This window comes from Furipterus horrens, unplaced genomic scaffold (assembly GCF_987537825.1).
Source record: "Furipterus horrens unplaced genomic scaffold, mFurHor1.1.pri manual_scaffold_12, whole genome shotgun sequence".
NCBI classification, from domain to species: domain Eukaryota; kingdom Metazoa; phylum Chordata; class Mammalia; order Chiroptera; family Furipteridae; genus Furipterus; species Furipterus horrens.
Genome location: NW_028327182.1, coordinates 49,268,052 through 49,287,526, shown reverse-complemented (window position 1 = coordinate 49,287,526; position 19,475 = coordinate 49,268,052). Strand labels below are relative to the sequence as shown.

The window sequence follows — 19,475 nt, the reverse complement described above, 5'->3', positions numbered from 1 at the left end:
TTGTCTAAGTCATAGTTAGATATAGAATTCCATAATTTTTTTAGGCTTCTCTTATTTCTGCCCCCTCACAAGCCTTGGTGCTCTACTCTAAACATTTGCTGCATGGAATTGCTTACAAGGAAGACACTATTTAGGTGATTACTATCAAATCTACATCTCTTACCTGCACTCCAGACTGATTCATAAGCAAGCTGATGGTGTAAGGCATGGGGTTCTGGTGGGGGAATCGGAGATGTGGCCAACATCAGGAATTGGGGAGCCTTTTCAAAATATTCACAGCAGATCAGATTAAGTAGGTTTGGGTGGGGTTTGGGCATATGTATGTTGAAGGATGTCTGTGATTCTAATTTCAGAGAATCACAGTTCCAGACCTTGTAGTACCAATTCCTTACGGCACATTTTTAAGGAGTCATATCAGCATGCTCCATTACACTATCTTTTCTTTCCAATTCCTTCATTTCTTACAGTAATAACACTCCTTTTTTCCAAAGAATTGGAATGATTAAGAGATTTAACTTGCCATCTTTATGTAGTTAATGTATTAGATTTATAAGTTATTTAAATACTTGGGGAAGTACTCATTAAGTTATAAATTTGCTCTGCAGGCATTTGAAATGTTTAAAATAAAAATTGACTCAAATTTATAAGTAAGTTTAAATGTTTAAAGGGATTTAATTATCCAAATTTGTACTGTCTATTTAATTTAGTTTCTTTAACATGAGCTAATCAAATATTAATCAAAGAAAAGTGAGATAATGATTCTTAAATTACATAACAGGATTACTAATTTAAATTCCATAGGATTACAATTACTAATTGTAACTTTAAAAATAAAATATTAGTTTGATATTTCAGTAAGTGTAAATAGTTTTCGGGATGTAAAGTATAGCATAGAAAATATAGTCAATAATCGTCGGCAGCCGTCCGTCTCGAGAGACGATGGTGTAGCTTCTTAAGAGTCTATCTGCACCGCCGAGAATGGCTGTGCAGTCCGACTCGGGAGTGACATGGTAGTATCTGTCTCCTCCCGTGTTGAATCGACATCTTGCGATGACGCTGAAGCTACAGAGCCTGGGCAGGGTAATATGGAGGGTCTGCTGTTGCCCATGCAGCAGACCCCCCCTCTCTTCACAGCTGAAGGATCCAAGGGAAAGACGGAGTCAATACAGCTTGGGTTCAGGTGCGCCGCAGGAGTTGCTGGTGTTGACTATAACGTCAAACCGCCTTAGGGACTCCGGCTCCGGATTTTCTGTCGGGGTTTACTCCCTTAGCCTTTCCCCTGAAGAGGTATGCCGCAAGGCAGCGGAGGTTTTTTGGAGTCAGAGTTTTCCTTCTCTGATGTACCCTGACTGGAAGATCGAACCAGCGACACTTAGCTCGCAGGCCGACGCTCAATCCACTGAGCTAAACCAGCCAGGGCATAGTCAATAATATTGTGATGAATATGTATGATGTCAGATAGGTACCAGGTTTATTGGTACCTATAATTCACATAAATGTCTAATCACTATGTTATACACCTGAAACTAATATAATATTGTATGTCAACAGTAATTGAAAAATAAAAAATTATTTAAAAAAAAAAAAAAAAAAAGCCCTTGTATGGTGGCTCAGTTGGTTGGAGCATTGTTCCATTCACCAAAATGGTTGTGGATTTGATCCCTGGTCAGGGCACATACCTAGGTTTTGAGTTTGGTCCCTGGTTGAGGCGCATATGGGAAGCAACTGATTGATGTTTCTCTCACATTGATGTCTCTCTCCCCCCATCTCTCTCTATCTCTAAAATCAATAAATATATTATTGGGTAAGGATTAAACATAAAAAAAAAAAAAAGCTATGTTCCAGTGCTCAGTCTCAATGCCAAAGGCGAGTGCTGTGCTACACATGCCACAATCCTGAAGACATGGCCTCTTCGACACTTCCAGCTCCAGGGAATTGGCAGCCTCAGTTGCAGAAGCGGCAGTAGCTGCTTCAGCTGTTCTCCTAAGTCCTTTTCCTTCACCCCACTGAGAGCCGGTCGCAATCACAAGGACACCCCTTTCTTTCTCCCTCTGAGTCTCCTGGGACTGACGAACAGACACAGGGAAGACCAGTGGCTGGAATGCAGGGAGCAGCAAGCACATGGTGAATGGTGCTCTGCAGAGCCTTCTGTGATTACAACTCACACCCTTTTCCTGGGACACATGTTTGAAAGGATCAGCGGACATCCAATTTTACTCAGATATAATCCCAGGTTAATGGAGTTCTTGCAGAGCTGATAAAACTTAACTCACTAAGACTGGACAGCTGCACATCACATGACAAGAGTGATAAAGGATTAAAAAAACTGCAAAGTTTGGATCTTCTACTCTTCTTCTTTAAAAGCAAGAAAAATGGAGAATTGATATTCAAAGGAGATCAAACATGGCAGAGGAGGAAGTGGAAGCCACACTAACATCCTCCAAGGACCAATCTGGCATTACAGCTAAATTGTACAGAAATCATCCTGAATAACCAACTGAACATTATTAGCCTTATAACCACAGACAGACAGAAGAAACAACATCACCACAATGAGACTGGTAGGGAGTGTGGAGGAGGCACAAGAGGTCTGGCTGGGCTCACATGGAAGGCAGCTAAAGTTTCACAGATATATTTCAGTGGCTGTGGTGGGGGGACAGGGAATTCCCCCTGAGAAGTGTGGGGTCTAAACCCCAAGCAGGGTTCCCCAGCCTACATCACCAGTGCCAGAAAGGAACCCAAATAACACCCAGCTATAAAAAGCAGCAGGGTTTCTGTCTGCCAGGGAGAGATGGCTGCAGACGTAGAGAGCCTCTTAAAGGGCCAACACACAAAATTTTGTTTGCAGCCACTGACCTAGGTCTCTGGCAGAGAAAGGGTAAAGTGGGCTAGAGACACTTGAGGAGAGTCTGGAATTGGTAGATCTAGAAAGAGAACTAAAGGAACAGCCAAAGGACCTCTGTACTGAGTCATTCCACATACTACAGAAGTCATCTTTCTCAGGCAGAGCATTCCTCTCTGAATGGCATCCGCCTGAGGGTAAGTAATAATCCTTCCCACAAGTATTAGTCTACTCTATGCTGTGGAGCTTAAGCCAGGTGGCTGAGTACAGCTAGAGGTTATATCACTGATTAGTTTAATAACTAAGGTGGATCTCTGGGAGCACTGTGAGACTTCAGCTGACCCTCCCAGGGGCCCAAGCTGATAAAAGCCAGTTATAGTGCATAGCCTGGTTCTTCCCACACACAGAGAGGCCCCGTAGAGGGAACCACATGCTGTGGATTGCTGATAGCTCCAAACAGGTTGACCAGGGCCAGTCACAAGCAGTGTCTGACTAAGACCTACACCAGAGTCTTTGTAAATTTACCTAACACATAGAAACAAATACAAGGAAGTAGCCAAAAGGAAAATACAAAGAAACAGACCCTAAGTTAAAGAACAGGCAAATACTGCAGAAGAATTCTCCAGAAGAGTTAGATAAAATGGAGACAAGCAACTTATCAGATAAAGAGTTTAGAGTAATGATTATAAAGGTACTCAACAGCATGAAAAAAGACACAGAAACCATAAAAAAGGAACACTCCAAAATAACAAATGCAATATCTGAAACAAATAATACATTGGAAGGAACACACAGTAGGTTAGATGAAACATAGGATCAAACCAGTAATTTGGAAGACGGGGTAGAAAAAAATTCCCAGGCAAAGCAGTAAAAACAACAACAACAACAACAAAAAAAAAATTTAAATGAGAATAACTTAAGAAACATTTTGGACAGCATGAAGCATAACATCTGCATCATGGGAAAGCCAGAAGAAGAGAGTGAGCAAGGGATCAAGAACCTATTTGAAGCAATAATGACTCAAAACTTTTGTAATCTGGTGAAGGGAAAAGACACATAAGTCCAGGAAGCTCAGAGAGTCCCAAACAAGTTGGACCCAAAGAGGCTTACACTGAGACACATCATAATTAAAATGACAAGGCATAAAGACAAGGAAAGATTACTAAAGGCTGCAAGAGAAAAGCAGGTAGTAACATACAAGGGTTCACTTATGAGACTGTCATCTGATTTCTCAGCAGAAATATTTCAGGCCAGATGAAGTGGTGTGAAATAGTCAAGGTGATGAGAAGCAAATAATTACAACCAAGGCTACTTTACCCAGCAAGGCTATTATTTAAAATTGAAGGAGAAATAAGGAGCTTTCCAGACAAGAAGCTAAAGGAGTTTGTTGACATCAAACTAGTACTGCAGCAAATGTTAAAGGGTTTGCTTTAATAAGAGAAAAGAAAAAGAGAAAAAAAGAAAGAGGAAAATGGCCTAACAAAAAAATGCATATAGATAATGTATTTATCAATAATCACCTTAAATGTAAATGGCTTAAATGCTCCAACTGAAAGATATAGGGTAGCTGAATGGATATGCTGCCTCCAAGAGACCTAGCTCAGATTCAAAGTTACACACAGACTAAAAGGAGTGGGAAAAGATATTTCATGCAAACAGAAAGAAAAATAAATCTGGGGTAGTAGCACTTATATCTGATAAAATAGATTTTAAAACCAAGATGATAATAAGAGACAAAGAAGGACACTACTTAATGATAAAGAGAATAATCCAACAAGTGGATATAACCTTAGTACACATTTATGCGCCCAATATAGGAGCACCTAAATATGTGAAGCAAATACTGATGGACATAATGGGAGAGATTGACAGAAACACAGTCTTAGTTGGGGATTTTAACACTGCATTGACTTCAACGTATAGATACAATCAACAAGGAGACAGTAGACTTAAATGACACACTAGATCAAATGGATTTAATTGATATCTTTATAGCATTTCACCACAGAGCAGCAGAATATATGTACTTTTCAAGTGCACATGTAACATTTTTTAGGATAGACCACATGTTTTTTAAGTATATTTTATTAGTTATGCTATTAGAGTTGTGCCAACTTTTCCCCCTTTGCCTCCCTCTGCCTGGTACCCCTCTTCCCTCTAGTGATTCCTCTTCTTAGTTCATGTCCAAGGCTTGTGCATGTAAGTTCTTTGGTTTCTCCATTTCCTATATTATTCTTAACATAACCCTGTCTATTTTGTTTCTACCAATTATGCTTCTTAATCCCTGCAACATTTCTCCATTTTCTCCCATCCTCCTCCCACTTGGTAAGCATCCAAATGACCTCCATATCTATGATTCTGTTCCTGTTCTAGTTGTTTGCTTTTTTTTTTTTAAGGTTCAGTTTTTGATAGTTGTAAATTTTTTGCCTTTTTAATATTCATAGTTTTGATATTCTTTTTCTTAAATAAGTCCCTCTAACATTTCCTATAATAATGGCTTGGTGGTGATGAATTCCTTTACCTTTACCTTGTCTAGGAAGCACATTATCTGCCCTTCCATTCTAAATGATAACTTTGCTGGATAGAGTAATCTTGGTGTGGGTCTTTGCTTTTTCTCACTTTGAATACTTCTTGGCAGTCCCTTCTTGCCTGCAAAGTTTCTTTTGAGAAATCAGCTGATAGTCTTACAGGAACTTCTTTGGAGGTAACTCTCTTCTTTTCTCTTGCTGTTTTTATGATTCTTTATATTTTACCTTTGTCATTTTAATTATGATTCTTGGTGTGTTTCTCTTTGGTTCCAACTTGTTTGGGACTCTCTGTGCTTCCTGTACTTGTATGTCTATTTCCTTTACCAAATTAGGAAAGTTTTCTTTCATTATTTTGTCAAGTAAGTTTTCAATTTCTTGCTCTTCCTCTTCTCCTTCTGGCATTCTTATGCTGCTGTTTCCTTTCCATGCTATAGTGCCTCTCTGCCATCTCCATGATTCTGCCCCTCCTACCTATCTGGATGAATGTGTATTCTATAATTCGTTGGTTGTCCAACTTCCATAGAGCTCTATTTTCTGGGTATTATTAGTTTTGAGATCTGGTTGTAATTATTTCTATGGTTGTGTGAGAAGGCAGAGCTTGTCTACTTATGCCTCCATCTTGACTAGAAATTCAGGATAGACCACGTGTTAAAGACACAGAGCAAATCTCAATATTTTAAGAAGACTGAAATTATATCAAGTATCTTCTCTGGCCATACTGCTATGAAACTAGAAATCAATCACAAGGACACTGAAAAACACACAAAGATATTGAAGCTAAATTACATGTAATTGAACAGTGAATGTGTTAACAATGAGTTCAAGAAAGAAATAAAAACATACCTTGAAACAAATGAACCCTGGCTGCTGTGGCTCAGTGGAGTGTCAGCCTGCGAGCCAAGTGTCACTGGTTCGATTCCCAGTCAGGGCACATAACTAGGTTGCACATCAGGTCCCCAGTTGGGGGCGCAAGTGAGAGGCAACCACACAGTGATGCTTCTCTCCCTTTCTTTCTCCTTTCCCCTCTCTCTAAAAAAAAAAAAAGAAAGAAAGAAACAAATGGAAATGAGGACACAATAACCCAAAATCAGTGGGACACTGGAAAAGCAATCCTAAGAGGGAAATTCATAGCATTACCAGCCTGTCTCAAAACAACAACAACAAAAAATCTCAAATAAACAGTCTAAGTTCATGCTTAAAGGAACTTGAAAAAGAACAACAAAGAAAGCCTACAGTGAGTAGAAGAAAGGAATTAATAAAGATCAGAGCAGAAATAAACAAAATTGAGTTTTAAAAAATGATGCAAAGAGTCAATGAATCCAAGATCGGGTTCTTTGAAAAGATAAACAAGATTGACAAACCTTTAACTAGACTCATCAAGAAAAAAAGAGAGACCACAAATAAATAAAAACATAAATGAATGAGGAGAAATAACAACAGACACCAAAGAAATATAAAAAATTGTGAGAAAATATTATGGGTAACTAAATGCCAACAAATTGGACAACCTGGATGAAATGGATAAATTCCTAGAAGGATACAATCTCCCAAAACTAAATCAGGGAGACTCAAAGAACCTGAATAGACAGATTACACTTAGTGAAACTGAAGTAGTCATTTAAAAATACTCCCAATAAACAAAAGCCCTGGACTGGATGGCTTCATAGGTGAATTTTACCAAACATTCTGGGAAGAACACATACTCCTCTTTCTCAAACTATTTCATAAAATTCAAGAGGAGAGAAGGCTCCCAAACTAATTTTACAAGGCCAGCATTATCCTAATTTCAAAACCAGATAAAGATGCTACTAAAAAAGAAAATTATAGACCAGTATTTGTGATTAACATAGATGCTTAAATCCTCAAAATATTATTAGCAAACCAAATACAACAATGCATCAAAAAGATCATACACCATGATCAAGTGTGATTTATTCTGGAAATGCAATGTTGTTACAAAATTTGCAAATCAATAAATGTGATCCAATCGCATAAACAAAATGAAAGAAAAAATACATATATTAATAGATGCAAAAAAAGCATTTGATAAAAGCCAGCACTCACTTATGATCAAAACTCTCAGCAAAATGATAACAGAAGGAAAATACCTAAACATAATAAAGACCATATATGACAAACTCATTGCCAGCATTATACACAATAAGGAAAAAATTCAATTATTCTCCTTAAGACTGGGAACAAGACGGGGATGTCTGCTTTCATCTCTCTTATTCAATATAGTACTGAATGTCCTAGCCATAGCAATCAAACAATAAGAAGAAATAAAAGGTATCCAAATTAGGAAGAAAAGGAAGAGGTAAAACTGTTATTACTTGCAGATGACATGATACTGTACATAGAGAAACCCAAAGATTCCAAGAAACTACTTGATTGATACAAATGGCCAAGAGACATATGCTAAAGTGCTCAATGTCACTAATCATCAGAGAAATGCAAGTTAAAACCACAGTGAGATATCATCTCACACCTGTCATAATGGCTATCATCAATAAATCAAATAAGTGCATGAGAGGATGTGGAGAAAGGGGAACTCTTTTGAACTGTTGGTGAGAATGCAGATTGGTGTAGTCACTGTGGAAAGCAGCATGCAGATACCTCAAAAAAATATATAGACCTTTCCTGTGACCCAGCGATCCTACTTCTGGGAATATATTTGAAGGAACTCAAAACACTATGTCAAAAAAAAAATAAGCATCCCTATGTTCATTACACATTATTTACTATCACCTAGATATGGAAGAAGCTCAATTGTCCATCAACAGATGAATGCATAAAACGACTATGAGACATTTGTATAATGGAATACTACTTTGCCTTAAAAAAGAAGAAAGCTTTACCCTTTGAGACAGTATGAGGGAACTGGAGAACATTATGCTAAGTGAAATAAGCCACTCAGAGAAAAATAAATACCATATGATTTCACTCATATGTGGAATCTAATGAACAAACTGAACTAACAAGGAAACTGAGGACAGACCAGTAAATGAAAAGCAGGATGACAACTAGGGGTGGGGAGATTAAGGGGTGAAGGAACTGAGAAAAAAGGAAAAAGGACTCATGAACATGAACAACAGTGTGATGATTGCTTTGGGGAAAGGGGTATAAGTGGACTAAGTGGTAATGGAAAAAAATACAAGATTAAAATTTAAAAATAGCAAAAACATTTTAAAAAAGAAAAGAGTGTAAATAGTTTTTGCTACCCCTAAAGATTTATTATCTAGACTTCTGGTCAAGATGAAGGCTTAGATAGACACACTTCACCTCCCTCCACAACCAGAAGAAGGAATACAACTATTTCAAAATGAAAAACAACCAGAACTGCTAGAAAATAGAACTGCATGGAAGTCCAACAAACAAAGATATAAAGAATTAATACTCATTCAGAAAGGTAGGAGGGGTGGAGCCAGGGTAGAAGGACATGGTGTGGCAGCAGTGGCCATGGCAACAAGGCAGTGGCTGTGGCCAGCTGGTAGAAAGTGCAGTCACACATTATAAAAGTCAGGAGAGACACCTGGGAAGCAATCCCAGCCTCAGACCAGACAGTGCAGCTCATGGTTCTGGTGCTGGGGAAAATAAAGCCTCATTGCTTCTGACTGTAAAAACCAGAGGGGGTTGGAGTTACAGAAGAAACTGCCGGTCTCTCAGCAGGGTCCATTTTTTTCAGAGGGCCCACTCAGTCCTAGAATGTCAGGAAATCCACCCACTCTGGGAACCACAACCAGGGCAACAGCTGGAGGGGCGCTAGTCCCATTCAGAAAGTGGGAGAAGTGCCTGGAAAGGGGGTGAGTGCTGAGCAAGTAGCATTGTTTTCTCTCAGACCCCTCCCCCACATACAGCACCACAACGTGGTGAAATGGATCACCCTGCACTGAAAAATACTTATGGCTCCGCCCCTTGCAATGTAACAGGTGCAAAAGCTCTACCTAATACACAGAGGCAAACACAGGAGGCTTTCAAGTTGAGGAGACATAGAAATATGACCCAAAAGAGGGAGCAGATTAAGGTTCCAGTGGGAAAACTAAGCGACCAGGAGGTAACCAACCTAACAGACACAGAGTTCAAAACATTGATTTTAAAGATGCTCACAAGTTTGACAGACATAATTGAGCACAGCAAATACATAAGGGGAAAAAATGAAGGCTCTATTAAGTGAAATCGGGAAAAAGCTACATGAAACCAATGGTGAAAGAGAGGAAGCTGGGGTTGAAATCAATTATTTGGAACATAAGGAAGAAATAAACAGTCAACCAGTATAGAATGAGAAAACAAGAATTGAAGAAAAAAAAAGTAAGGAAGCATTAGGAACCTCTGGGACAACTTTAAACATACCAACATCTGAATCAGGGGTTTCAGAAGAAGAAAAGGAAGAGCAATAAATTGAAAACTTTGTTGAAAAAATAAGGAAAATTTCCCTAATTTGGTGAAGGAAATAGACATACAAGTCCAAGAAGCACAGAGTTTCATACAAGCTAGACCCAAAGAGGACCACACCAAGGCACATCATAATTAAAATGCCAAAGGTTAAAGAGAAAGAGAGAATCTTAAAAGCAGAAAGAGAAAAGAAGAGGGTTACCTACAAATAAGTTCCTATAAGGCTATTAGCTAACTTCTCAAAAGAAGATTTGCAGGCAATAAGGGACTGCCAAGAAGTAAGCGAAGTGATGAAAAGCAAAGACCTACAACCAAGATTACTCTATCCAGCAAAGCTATCATTTAGAATAAAAAAAAGCAGATAAAGTGTTTCCCAGACAAGGTAAAGCTAAAGGAGTTAATCACCACCAAGCCATTATTATATGAAATGTTAACAGGACTTACTTTATAAAAAGAAGATCAAAACTATGAACATTAAAGTGACAACAAAAATCTGGCAAGATGGAGGCAAAGACAGACATGCTGTGTATCCCTGCAAAACTAAGAAGGAATACAACTACCTCAAAACTAGAAATGACCAGAAGTTGCAGAAAATCAACCTGCATGGAAGTCCAACAAACAAAGATATAAAGAAGAAATACTCACGCAGACAGGTAGGAGGGGCAGAGCCGGGGCCAAAAGGATGAGGTGTGGTGGTGGCAGCAGCGGTGGCAGCAGCAGGTCAGCAGAAAGCGCAGTCACATGTTTTAAAAAGTTGGGAGGGACATGGGGGAGTGTTCCCAGCTCTTCACTGGATCTCGAATCTCATGGTCCCAGCACTGGGGGAAATCAAGCCTCATTCATTGCTTCTGACTGTGCAGACCAGTAGGGGTTGGGGCGAGACAGAAACTGCCAGTGTCTCAGCAGAGTCCACTTGGTTAAAGGGCCCCCACAGTCCTAGAACGTCCGCAGACCCACCCACTCTGGAAACAACGTCTAGGGCAGCAGCTAGAGGAGTGCCAGTTTTGTGCAGAAGTGGGAGAGGTGCCTGGAAAAGGGGCAAGTGCTGGGTGGGCATTGTTCCCTCTTGGACCATTCCCCCACATACAGCACCACAATGTGATAAAACAGGTCACCCTGCACTAATGAATCTCTAAGGCTCTGCCCCTTACAACGTAACAGGAGTGACAGCTCTACCTGGGACACGGAGGCAAACAAGCACAGGAGCCTCTCAGAGTGAGGAGACAGAGAAATATGGCCCAAAAGGGAGAGTGTATCAAGGTTCCAGTGGGAGAACTAAATGATGAGAAGATAGCCAACCTAACAGATGAGGAGATAGACAACCTAACAGACGCAGAATTCCAAACACTGGTGATAAAGATGCTCACAGGCTTGACAGATATGCTTGAGTATGGCAGACACATAAGAGAAGTGAAGGCTATGCTAAACGAAACGAAGAAAAATCCACACAAAACCAATGGTAAAGGGAAGGAACCTGGGTTCAAATCAATGATTTGGAACATAAGAAAGAAAACAAACAGTCAACCAATGCAGAATGAGGAGGCAAGAATTGAAAAAAATGAGGAAAACTTCCCAAATTTTGCGAAGGAGATGAACATACAGGTCCGGGAAGCACAAGGGTCCCAGGTGAGCTGGGCCCAGAGGGGACCACACCAGGACACATCATGATTGAAATGCGAAATGTGAAAGATAAAGAGAGAGTCCCAGGGGCAGCAAGAGAGAGGCGAAGAGTTGCATACAGTGGGGTGCCTGTAAGACTATCAGTTGATTTCTCAGAGGACACTTTGCAGACAGGAAGGGACTGGCAAGCAGTATTCAATGTGATGAAAGGCAACCTGCAAGTAGGATTACTCTACCAGCAAGGCTATCATTTGGAATGGAAGGGCAGATGAAGTGCTTCCCAGACAAGGTGAGCTAAAGGAGTTCATCATTAACAAGCCATTATTATATAAAATGTCAAAGGGACTTACTTAAGAAAAAGAAGATCAAAACTATGAACACTAAAATGACAACAAACTCACAACTATCAACAATTGAATCTAAAAAGTAAAAACAAAATACAACTAAGCAAATCAAACAGGAACAGAATCATAGATATGGGGATCATTTGGAGGGTTATCAGCTGGGAGGGTGGGGGAAGAAATGGGGATATAGTGCAGGGATTAAGAAGCATAATTGGTTGGTACAAAATAGACAGGAGGAAGTTAAGAATAATATAGGAAAGGGTGAAGCCAAAGAACTTATATGCATGACCCATGGATATGAACTAAGTGGGGTGGGATTGCTAGAGGGAAAGGGGATACTGGGCAGAGGGGAGCAAAGGGGAAAAAAATGGAACTGTAACTACATAATCAATAAAATATACTTTAAAAAAATGACAACAAACTTCCGGCAAGATGGATGCCTAGACTGACATGCTCCATCTCCCTCCACAACTAAGAAGAAATAAAACTACCAGAAAACCATACATAACCAAAAGTTCCAGAAAAAAATGGAAGTTCAATTTATAAAGTTATAAAGAAGTGGTGCTTGTCCAGACGGGCAAGAGTGGCGAAGTCGGGGCAGAGAGGTCAAACTGTGCTGGCGGCGGCAGCAGTGGTGATGGCAGCAGGACAGCGGTAAGCACAGACACCCATATTTAAGGGGAGGCAAGAAGCACCTGGGGAGCACCCTCAGCTACAGACCAGACCTGTCAGCTTGCGATTCCAATGCCAGGGAAGACAGACCCCCAGTGCCTTGGATTGGGAGGCCCGGAGAGGGTGGGGACAGAGGAGAAGGCTCCCAGTCTCTCAGCAGAAAGTGAACAGCAGGAATCCATCTTGGACCCCCACCCCCACACAAAATGCCACAGCGTAGTGAGAAGGGTCACCCGGTTGTGACGAGTGCATGGGGCTCCACCCCCTATAGCGTAGGAGGTGTGACAGCCCTGCCCAGGAAGCAAAGGTAAACACAAAACTGTCAGGATGGCACAGATCATGATAGAGATCCCGGTGATGCAGCTGACCAGACAGCAAATATCTAATCTAACGAAGCAGCAGATAGGAAACCTTTCTGAGTCACAGTTCAGAGCTTTGGTTATAAAAATGCCTACAGACCTAACAGCAGATCTTAAACAAGATGGGGAAAGGATGAAGGCTAGTCCTGCTGAAATGAACAAAAGCACATACGAAACCAGTGGTGAGGGAAAGAAAACCAGGGATCAAACCGACAAATTGGAACATAGGGAAGGGACAAACAGTCAACCAGTGCAGAAAGAGGAAACAAAAAGTGAGGAAAATGAGGAGAGGCTCAGAAACCTTTGGGACAGCTATAAGCAGGCCAACATCCAAATCATTGGATTGCCAGAAGGTGAAGAAGAACTAGAAATTGAAAAATTATGTGAAAAAATAATGAAGCAGAACTTCCCTAACTTGGGGAAGGAAATAGACTTACAGGCCTAAAAAGCACAGAAAGTTCCAAAAAAACTGGGCCCAGGGAGAACCACACCAAGACACATTATAATCAAAATGCCAAAAAATAAAGATAAAGAGAGAATCTTAAAAGCAGCAAGAGAGAAGAAGAGAATTATGTACAAAGGGGTCCCAATAGGAATCTCAGCTGTTTTATCAAAAGAAACTCTGTAGGCAAGAAGGGACTGGAAAGAAATATTCAAAGTAATGAAAAGCAAAAACCTACAACCACAATTACTCTATCCAGCAAAGCTGTCATTCAGAATAGAAGGGCAGAGAAAGTGCTTCCAGGACAAGTAAAACAGAAGGAGTTCATCAGATCCAAACCACTGTTATATGAAATGTTAAAGGGACTTGTTTAGGAGAAAGAGGATCAAAAGTATGAACATTAAAATGAAAACTGTATCACAACAACCAACAACAGGAGCTAAGGAACCAAAACAAAGGCAAACTAAGTAGGCAACAAGAGTGGGAAAAGAATTATAGGTATGGGGAACATTATGGGGGGGAGGTCAACAGGGAGGGGGGAGGAGGGTAAGGGAGGGAGATGATACAGAAATTAAGAAGCATAGTAGGAGGGAGTGGAGTAGACAAGAAGATGTTGAGAGGAACTATATTCCCAGCCAATGGGCATGGACTAAGTTGGGGGGACAAATGGAGAGGGAGGGGTCAGTGGGTGGAGGGGAACTAAGGGAAAAGAAATGGGGATAACTATCACAACATAATCAATAAAACATATTTAAAAAAATAATAAAATGACAACAAACTCACAACTATCAACAAAAGAATCTCAAAAATAGAAAAACTAAGCAAATAACCAGAATATTAACAGAACATGGATAACTGTCAACAGATTCTCAACCATCTTTGAAGCATTTGTGACACACTTTTATTTGCACTGCACTCATTGCATTGTCCCTGAAGTCCTTCTGAATCATCCGAATAGTTTCTGAGGAGGAATACTCAAGATTAACAAAAAAAATTCATGCAGATTTATTGCTCTGCTCGCTCAGTCATTTTAAATACGATGACAACACAGTACACACACTTACTCAATGGCATCTACCCCCACTGCTGACTAGTATAGTGAAGATGTCATTGTTCACGCATGCGCATCTCAGTTCACTCTCCTTGGCTGCCAGGTTACATCAATGTTGAGCAAACCATTCTCATTACATTAACAATGGCTGGACTTTTTCCAGACAGACCTCGTATTACAAAATGGAAGTGCTCTTTTAGTTTGTAAATGATCTGTGTTAACCCATGCCTGTTACTAAATAAATTACAAGACATCTTCTATAGCTAGAAAAGTCTCAGATCTGTCACTTCTTTCTCTCCCCCTGCCTCAGTACAACTCTCTTTTTTCACTTTCAGTCTGTGCACATCCACTTATACAAAACTGTAACCTTAGACACTATTATAGTGCAGGCACACTGCATTTCATTTACTGTCTGGCCAGACTCAAGATCTTCTTTTATGCATTTGGTCTTCTCATACCATGGTGATTGTACAGTAACAGATAGCCTATACTATGGCCAATCATGATCACCTCACACCATACATGGCTCCAAACTTATTACTTTGGATGCTTCTTGATATTCATATTCTTACGAAGAAAAATAATTCCTACAACACGTTCTTCTTGATTAGTTTAATTGAAGAGTACCCCGTGACTGTAGGCAAATTGTAAAACACACAACAAAAAAACCAAAATTACCATATACTAGTACTGATCTATGAGAATCAATCTGTATCAGGGCTTCCTTGCTACTATAAAACTAAAATAAAACTCAGAAATAGATTGAATGCTTAAATGTTAAAGCTAATAAGAGAATGCAACTCTCTCTTTTATCATCCTGGAGATAAAACTTTTGTGTTTTTTTCACCAACTTCCTTTATCTTTTGGTTCACCTTATAAGCATATGTTATACATTTAAAACTATAAAATAAATTGTCCTAATAAAAACGTCTTTTTTTCCCCTGCTTTATACATTGGAATTTCACGTAAGATTTAATTTTTAGAAAGAATTTCCAGCTTTAAAAAAGAGTTTGAAAAGCCACTAACTTACATCAAGCTGACAGCTTTCTAGTTTTCTGCTGGAATTCCAGTTTTTACCCCCTTCTTTGCTTTAGGCAGCACACCTCCAGAAACATATAAATTTTCCTGGAGATTTCAAGATATTTCCTCCTTCTTCAATCTATAGACTCTTTGTGGACTCTAAGCTAAATTCAATATTTTGGACCTGACTTTCTAGACAGAAATAATCTGATCTGACTTTGATTATCCAAATATGTTTTTATTTGTTGCCACCACAGATCCTCTAGTCTGGGAAAGGTAGCCATAATGCTCTGCCCCCACTTCCTTATTTACTGCCTTCGGCAGGCTTTGCTAAATTTCTGTGTTGAGCCACCACCAATCTATTCAAGTAGACTTGTGAAATGAAGCCCATTTGTCATTGGTTCTTTTCTATATCCTGGTGTGCTCTGAAACTTACTCATTCTGTCCTTAAATCTGAGAGGTTTTCCACCTCTCCCTTTCAACTGCGCTTCCTCCTTTTTTGCCTTCACAGTCCACACACCCATAGACTTTATTCACTTCTTGAGTTCATGGTGATCACATCTTCCCACAAGTTTGTAATTTAATTTTGCCTAATAACTTTCTTTGTTCTAGGTCTCCTGACCAGGATAATGGACTTCTGTATTTCTTAACAAGCTTGTGATGACTGTAGGGATCTATTCTTGAAGGGTGGAAAGAGTTCCTACTGTAATTACATGCCCAGAATTTAGTCTCAGTCCTGTCTGTCACTCAGTGAATCTGCAATTTTACCAAATCACTTAAACTTCCATAGTCTTCCTTTTTCTTCTGTATAATGGGGATAATAATATATGTTGTGTTTTAGAAATGAGTTCTCATACATGGAATGGTTTGCTGCTTGTTTGGCTAACTGCCTTACTGGAATCATTATGGATGAAAAACTGATCATCAAGTCATTTCTGTTCAGAAACCCGATCTTATTAACACACCTAGACTTGACATGTTGTAAGAACCTGACTTATGAAACTGATGGTTCTCTTTGCTTCTTTTCTAACTTTTCTCCCTAGGTGACCTACTTAATCCAAGGCTTTAAATGCTTTTTGTACACCAATGACCTCCAAATGTCCAGGAAATACAGACCTCTCTGCTAAACTTCATTGCCATAAATCAAAGTGGCCACCCGACATTTTCCCTGAGAAATCTCACATGTTTCTTAAACTTAACATATTCAAACTGAATGCTTGTTTATCTCATAACATCTATATTTACACACAGAGTCACATTTAATTGATTTCTCTTTCACCCTGTTCATGTTAGTGACTGGATGGCAACACTTCAACCCAATTCCTACAGCCAGAATCCTAAAACTGCTCTTTCAAGTTCCTCCCCTACATCCAATCAATCACCAAGTCCTAGTAATGCTATTGTTACAGACAGGGTTCCCTCCCCCCCCCCCAAAAATCCCCAGAGTCTATGGGTCACGGATGGGCGGGAAGGGGGCAGCTTTTAAGATGCATTTGCATAACTATGGCTGGTAGCTAGTGTTTCAGTTATGCAAATGGCTTTGATTCTCCCAAGGCCCCAAAGAGATGGGGGGGGGGTTTGACTATGGACTAGTGAGAAAAGAGTATACAGAGCCTGCAGAAGGTTCTGTGAATGGTCAAAACCACACCCACTGCACCATAGGCCATGGTCAAGAATTTAAAAATATGGCAGCAACCATTTTTCGGGGGAGAGAGAAGAGAAGAGATGAGAGGAGATCCACAAGGTTTGGAGAGAGAGTAGGGAGCACCACATAGTTTGCAAGGAGGTAAAAGGAATAGGGAGAACCATGCAGTTTGCAGAGAGGAGAGATCCATGTGGCTTTGAAGGGACAGGGAGAACCATGTGTGATCCAGTGCAACATGGCACATGTTTTCCTGAACTGTTATACGGAGGCTGATGACATTGCTACAGAGTTGGGTCCCCCAGAAAACCCCAGAGTCTGTGGTTTGGAGGATGGGGAAAGGGAAACAGCTTTCAAGATGCCATTGCATATCTATGGCTGGTAGCTAAGGTCTTAATTATGTAAATGGCTTCAGTTCTTCCACAGCTCCAAGGAATAATGAGCAGTGAATAAGCAAAGCTTGTGGAAAGTTCTGTGAATGGTCAGAACCAGTTACCATGCCTACTGTGTCACAGGCCACAGTCAGAGATATAAGGAGAGGGCGGCAGACATTTGGGGAGGAAGAAAAGAGGAGAGGAAGAAAAGAAGAGAGTTGCATGCACTGGCAGAGGAGGAGAATTAGGCAGTTTACAAAGAAAAGGGAGAGAAAGAGAATCACATAGTATTGCAGAGAGGTAGAGAAGAGATCCATGCTTCCTTTGCAAGGAAGGTGAGAACTCCACAGATCTAAATCCATATAATCCTTTTTTTTTTTCCGGTGGGGCCCAGCTATGAGGGTCCCCAGAGTTTTCATCAAGGAATAGAAAATGCCATTCCAGCTCCGGGTGAGGCCTGAAGCAGGCTCCTGTCCCCTGGAAGAGAACAGGCTTTTAGAAGGCATAGCTGCCCGGCCCAGCTGTAAGTGAAGGTCATGGTCTGCTACAGGCCTGCTGGGGGCCTGGGCACTAGTGGTATAGAGCAGGAGAAGAGTCAGAGAGCAGGGTCTAAGGCAGGAGCCTGACTCATGGTGGGAGCATGAACACCCCATGGTCTTCTTGAGGACTCTGGATCCTGGTCTGATTGGCACCAAAGGAGACTCAAGAAACAATATGCAATCCATTGCCCCAATTACCGAGCCATGGAATGCCTCAGAATCCCTCAGCTAAGTGCATGACATAATTCTGTGCCTGAGATCAAAGTTCACACTCTGACTACCTTCCTCCTGGCCTCTCATGAGGATGAAATGAGATTAGAAATGTAATGTAAATGGAATACTATGTAGCAGAAAGAAAGAAGAAACGTCTACCCTTCGAGACAACATGGATGGAACCAGAGAGTATCATGTGAAGTGAAATAAGCCAGATGGCAAAAGACAAATACCATATGATCTCACCCAACACAGGACACTAATGAACAACACAAACAAATGAGCAAAATAGAACCAGAGACATGGAAATAAGAAACAAATTGACAGTGGCCAAAGGGGAGGGAGAGGGGGATAATGGGGAAAAGATGGGGAAGGGTCCAGTCAAAGAACAAGCATAAAGGACCGATGGACATGGACAACAGGATGGGCATTGACCGTGGGAGCAGGGGGTGGGGTAAATCCATATAATCTTTAAATAAACATTCCTTTTTCTTTTTACAAAACTCTGGTTTTGAGAGTTATGCTTCTGGTGGTGGGCAGTTGGGCCCTTCATAGCTGAACAACCCATGGGGTTCTATAACAATTTGGTGACCCAGATGGGGCTTCAATAATTGCCCGTGGCAGGTTGACCTCCTGAGGGAGACACCTTCTAAGGGTGCCAGCTGCCTAAATATGCCTGGAGGGTGAAAAGAAAACATAACTGGAAAGGGATTGAAGTAAGATCGTTTGGCGGAAAATTTATTTCTGAGCATTTCTGAAACAATGGAATCATGGGTGCTAGATTTATTTGTCTGATCAAGAGTACTCCTGAGAATAATGAAATTATGAATGCCTAAGTGGTATATATGTTTTCTAGTCCTTGGGACTTTTTTGGTTATAGCCATTGGCCTGTATCTCTGGGTCAAAAAAAGAAGTTCTGGGCAAGCCCCTGAGGGCAGCCCACTGGGGAGAATTTTGGAAAATTGGAATATGTACTGTTTTTATCCTATGTCTAAGAAGATATTGATTTATTATTGTAACAATGTCTGGCCTAAGTATGTTTTGGATGGTAAGGAAATGTGACCTGTGAATGGTTCCCTGAGTTGCTGTATCATTAAGCAATTGAAAAGGCACTGCCAGCAACTGGAAAAATGGGAAGAGGCCCACTATATAAATATATTTGTAGAGTTGTATAATGAGTCCTTAATAGGGCTAGAGAACCAAGTAATGGTACAGGGAAAGAAGGTGGTCCTGAAGCCCCTTCCTGATAGTAAAACACCAGAAGAAAGAGAGAATGAGGAAATAAACCTCATTAACGGTCTGAATCCAGGGGGAAAAGACTTGCAGACAAAGGGAGCTGTTTTGGCACCAAACTGCGCCCAGGGGGAGGTGGCTCCCGTGGCACCACCCCCTCTGTAGGTGGAGGCAGCTTCCATGATACCGCCCCCTCTGTGGGTG

The 19,475-nt window shown here is 40.6% G+C and overlaps 1 pseudogene; it reads left to right on the top strand.

The window, feature by feature from the left end:
* Nucleotides 1-19,436, top strand: part of LOC149996158 (ribosome production factor 1 pseudogene) — a 33,764-nt pseudogene extending 14,328 nt beyond the window's left edge.
* Nucleotides 19,437-19,475: the final 39 nt, after the last annotated feature.